The sequence below is a fragment of the Microtus ochrogaster genome, chromosome 24, assembly GCF_000317375.1.
Source record: "Microtus ochrogaster isolate Prairie Vole_2 chromosome 24, MicOch1.0, whole genome shotgun sequence".
In the NCBI taxonomy this organism is placed as follows: domain Eukaryota; kingdom Metazoa; phylum Chordata; class Mammalia; order Rodentia; family Cricetidae; genus Microtus; species Microtus ochrogaster.
The window spans coordinates 18,362,455-18,368,371 of record NC_022024.1 but is presented as its reverse complement, the minus strand read 5'-3'; positions in this window follow the sequence as shown (position 1 = coordinate 18,368,371).

Here is a 5,917-nt window from a genome sequence, read left to right as displayed (position 1 = left end):
ACACGCAGACAGAATATTGTATACATAAACCTAGTTGAACTGTTGAAATAGAGTCAGATATTTTACTATGTCCAATTTTTCAAACAGAAAATGGTTCCCCACCAAGACACAACAAACCTGATATTTCAGATAGTCCTCCAACATAAAAAAATTTCTGAAACATGGCTTACAAGCCATCTTTTTGAAACTAAACTAAACCAATTAGATTTGCCCAGCATGTTTTATTTCACACTGTTGGGTGGCACTATTGTCAACAGAAATGTCGTACTGCTCTAGATAGTGCATCACCAACCAGGTGACAAAGAGTGAAAAAGCCAAGAGCTACACCAATTTATTTCAAGACGATTCTGTTGCGGTAACAGGTCCCCATCCTGAAAAACATTATTTTTTACAAGAGAGAAGTTGGGGAAGGTGTCAGCAAGAACCCAGAATGTTATATAAAATAGGTCAATAAAAGGGACAAGCATGAAAAAAAGAATGAAGTGGAGACAATATGAATATTATTCAGTTTGAAAGATAGTTCTCATTTTTATAAGAAAAAATAGTAAACCTATATTTTAGTTATCATTTAACAAAGAAATATTAAAGCTATTCAGAAGATGCCACAACAGTCTCATAAAAGGAAGTCATCTTACCCTTACAGTGAGAAAATGGTCATTTCAATGAGTTTCAGTACATTGTATAAATTTGGAGCTTAAGATGAGTACGTTTTCACGTAGCTGTTAAGCATTTAGTTAATCTCAAAGTCAACATATGGTTTCCCATCAATACGAGTATTGTCAGAAACAGCTATGAAATAAGCAGATGCTTTCCACTGTTGTTTTCTAGAAGTCTCTGTATTTTATGCTTCATTCGTACAGTGTGTCGTGCTGATAAATGTATACCAGGTTGTTTGTTGAGATGAAGCAATCCATCATATGTACAGAAGCCAAGGATAGGTTACATGTCTTAGTGGGGCTCACATACAAATGGCTGGTTTACTTCAGTGAAGTACAGCTTGTTGAAATGCAAGCATTTCCCTAAAATTGTGATTACGAGTGACATCCTCAAAGACTTACAGTGCCACCGATGGGTCTCTGAAGTTTCATTGAAGCAAGACGGAAAAGGAAGGACAAATCTACCACAATTTGGCCTGACATTCTCCATTCCTAGAAAATCACATATAGAGCCATTGCCATGGCTGATGTTATCCGTTCAAAAAAAAGGCAGAATAGACTACTCTTCCATTCCGTTCAATACAAATATCATAAATGTTGTGTGAACAGTTAGGGAGAAACAGCTGTGACTTCTCAACAGGGATCTGATGAAGTGAATCTCAGTTCTGTCCCCGGGTCAAGGTGGTTAGGCAGTGCAACAAACCTCTTCTGTGCATTTTCCCTGCTGCAATTTCTGAGGCAAGCCCAGAAGGTAAAGGAATCACTGAACCTCTTCATTGGAGCATTTCCATTTTGATTCTGTCACCATTTACAACGGGACAACTGCAGGGGGATAATGACCCTAAATTACAATCGACTTTGGAAGAATAACAGACTTTGTCTTCCTCAATCAAGTAATCAATAGGGAACTCTCTAGCAGTGAGAGCCACCACTATCTCTTAAGACTATGCTAAGATTTAAATGAAAAGTTTAGCATCCAGGGGCTTATTAAAAACTGGAGCTTGTATCTAAAGAACTTAGAGACAAATTACACCATTTGCAAATGAGGTTCTCAAACGTGACACCAAGGTGATTCTATTTCCTTTACGTGGGTGCACGTTCAGGGCTCCGAATGTGGTACTTTGCTTTCTGCATCTATTACTATCTATGGGTGTGTGAATGAGTGCCTGGATTTTTTACCTTTTTAGCATGGCTTTGCTTTTAAGCACTCATAGATGATATTTAAGAGGAGCTTCCAACAAAATTGTGACACAGATAAAGATCATTCCCTGAGGATTCAGGGAACCCTTTGAGTAAGACCTCCCCCCACATTCTGTCCTTATTTAGATCCCAAATAAGATTAAGGGATGTGACTTCAGCCCTGTGGATGGACTGGCACACTGTGGGGCACTCAATGACTATTTGTTGAATGAATGAATGATTAAAGAGGGGATATATGAATTAATTTTGACTTGACTAATATATTAATTGGCATTAGAATTTCATGTGTCATAGTCAGAGCCAGGATTTTCTCTAAGATAGGATCTGGAATCAAATTACATGAACTATCTCAAAGATTTAAGGACCTTTAATTCAGGGGAATTGCTTGGGAATTCAGATTTACAGAAATTTATAGGAGTAGAAAAAAATTTCCCCAGTTCTTTACAAAAGCACTTGGACAACTTGGCATGGGTGCTTCAAATATGGAACTTCATTTCCAAAGTTTACAGAAGACCACGCTTTAGTTTCTTTTTGAAAAAAAAAAGTTATATTGTCAAGCATATTAAATTCCCCTGTGATATTTCTATTCGTTAAAGCAGTCCACGGTCAATGTAAACATTGTTTCTAAACTTTCTGCTTTCCATGACCACTTTCTTCATCCTTGATTCCTAGAATGTACCTGAGCTTCAGATTGCTCCCATGTCACCCCCCCCCAAACGTCTCCATGGATCTATTTATTTAACAGATATGCCTGTGTCACTGGTGTGTGCTAGATTCTGGAAATCTAGAGGGAAGTCAAATGTAATGCCAGCCCAATGTTCACAGTGAGGGACTCCTTAGCGCTTATTCTGGTCAAAATCCCTGGGTCCTCTTCACACATGCTAGAACAAAAGCAAACCCTCACCTCATGAGAGGCATGAAATATTTCCTGCATAACTTACGTGAGCTTGCTTTTCTGAACATACCCCTTAAATGTGCCACATAGTTTAGCCATAAAGCAAAGTTACAACCCAGTGACGTAAGCAGTTGTGACCGTCTTAACCATGCAGTAGTACTTACCAGGCTGCGGCTTGTGTGCCAAATGCTTTCACAAACACCTCCCTAGGACAGCTCTACACACTAGGCTCTACTTACACACAGGAAAATGAAAGCACAGACTGCATGACTTTGCCGAGGTCACCTGATTAGCTGGTGGAGTTGGGGCTTGAACCCATGAAGTCTGACACAATAGTTCATGTGCCTAACCATGATCTGTGGACTGTGGGAGCGCTAGTATATTCAAATGGATGAGTCGTTGTATATAGAAATACCCTGAATTTGCAAAGTAGCAAATAAAAGTTGTTAGTAAATTACAACTCATGATAGTCAAAAAATCGCATCAGAAATAAAAACAGGGTGAGAACTGAATCTTACTTCATAGTACATTTATGAACAGTACTTCAAGCCAGGGACAGGCATCCAGGTTCCAGATCCAGAAAATTTCTGTTTGTGAAAACGTTTCAATGACTTCAGACGTATTTATTGTCAGCCACTGTGTCTATCTGGTGCTACAAAAAACAGAAAGAACAAAACCCCCTGCTCTAAGGGCTTCTACATACACAGTGCAGAGATGAACCAAGGCTATTTCATCTTTATAGGGAAGGATTGGCCAATTGTACCGTCCCCCCCCCCCGTTGCATTGCATGTACATCGTGTCTTTCCAATTGTTTTCATTGTTTCTACGAAAGAGCTGCAAAATTGTGCAGTGGTTCAACCTGACCAAAGTGGTATTATGCTGCTGGGAAGTAAACGTATTAGACACCAGACTGGACGTACTGTTTTTATTAACATCCCAGGGATCATCGGGTGCTGAGCCATGTGTTTATTTGGATATGAAGTCTCATATGTGTATTCCTAACCCAGGTTTCGATCTTGCTGTGTAGGGTTGAGGTTCTTTCCATAAAGAGAGAACACCAGGTCTTCTTTCCCCTTCCCCCTTCCCTGCAGAGACTGGATTTTACAGCGGGGTTGTTGAATGCTACAAGTGGATACCAGTACCAGTATGGTTTTTGAAATCTCGTCACTTGTTTTGGATGTTTTCTTCCACACCTTTCTAAGCTTTCCTACAGAGAAGTAACCCCGAGTTTTAGAATCCTGCCCATGCTACCGCACCTAGCCATTTTTTTCTAACATGAATGCTGGGGATGTGAACTCACATTCTCTTGATTATATAGCACTTTACTCTCTGGGTCCTCAGACAGAGATTTATCTCTTACTCACTTAGCTTTCCTGACCTGATTTTTATCCTCAGAATGAACTTGAAGGTTTGTGTCAATATTTTTCACCCTCACCCCCACCATCTCCCACTTTCCCCACACACATTATTCCATGGGAGAAATTCCAAGGAGCAAAAGTGGATTTCAAATTATCAGCTCAGCTATAGGGCGCTTTTCCTACCCTGCTCCAGTTGTGAGACCTTGTGGGCCTAATAACCATCCTCTTAACTGCTTTGGTTATGCAGGTGAATAAAGGTGACTAATAAATAGTTACTAATAAAACTCAAACCATTTATTCAGCCTTAATGTTGTCAACATTAAGCTTTACCTGAGATTAGCATTTATATTCTAGTATAAATTAGACAAGTATCCCATAGAGGATCAAGTAGAAAGGGCTTAGTAGCCAGTATGGTCTGTTAGGAGGTGACAAAGCTTGGTGAATGTTGTTGAGCTCCCTTGAAAGTGGGTACCAGGTCTCCAGCCCCTTCCTTTTCTTTCTCACATTTTAACCACGTGGTCAATGGATTTGTTACCCCATACACATCACAATGTTGCATCACCATAGGACCAAAGCAACAGGGCCAACCAGCCATGAACTGATGCCTCAAAAACTGTGAGCAAAGTGAACTTTCCTTCTTTATGCATTAGTTTCTCTCTGGTATTTAGTCATGGGGACAACAAAAGTGACTGACACATACAAATATTACCTGTACTGAGTCTGTATAAGGGACCAAGTTTCTTTCATTCACTTGAATGATGAAAACCTACAATACCCAAAAGGAGATACTCACACAAGGGACTACAGCCTATATGTTTTCATTAAACTAGATTACAGAAAGGAAAAACACATGAGTATCATTTCAAAGAATCCTATTGTCACCTGGAAGCTTCCCATGAGCATTTGTTTATTAACTGCACCACAATTTTAAAAAAAAAAGTAAAAGGTGTGGTAAAAGAGGTAAAAAAAGTAAAAGAGGCAGACTGGTTGCCACAGGGGTGGAAACACGCGGAGAGGCTACACACGGGCCTGCCCTGTAGCATGAGGATTCAGAATCCAGTCCTCACCTGGCCCGTGCATTTTCTCTGAGAAACCTAGAAAAAGAGCTCCACTGAAAACTTGCACTTCAGCTCAATGTCACTGGTCCCCTTCATTTCCCAGAAGGGCCTCATTGCCGAGAACACAGTGTGTGGTCAACCCACACCGAAGAAATAACAGTGTGACCAAGGGTCAGTTTAACCTCCTTCGATCCACAGCGTGATTTGAAGGGATTCTCTTTTTCTGTTGCAAGTAATCAAAACCAGCAGCGGGTTCCAAGTTTTAAAGAGAAAATGAGTCAATTCCAAAGCAGATGCTATCCATGCCTCAATAATAAATGTCTTGCTTCTTACCCTTACCTCTTTCTTGGGTCTGCCTATTTCTCCTCTTTCTGTTTCTTTTTTTTTTTTTCCTGCTACAGTTGTTTTATTTTTTTCCTACAGAGCAGTTCACAACTGCCTGTAACTCTAGCTCCAGAGACCGGAGGCTTCATACCTTACACTCACATTCACATAGGCACATACTCATGTGTGATTAAAAATGATGCATGAACAAATAAAGAAAAAAGCAAATTCTTTTTTTGGTGTCAGTATCTTATAGGAAGATTCTGAATGACACTCTTTGGTTCTGGTCTCTTACTAAAACAAATTACTACAAGATAAATGATTGACTGAACTCAGGCAAGAAAGATTCTCATATCCACTGAGTCTCTATGTAGTAGCTGCACAGAAACCAGGAAGAGAGGGACACCATGTCTCTGGTATAAAGCA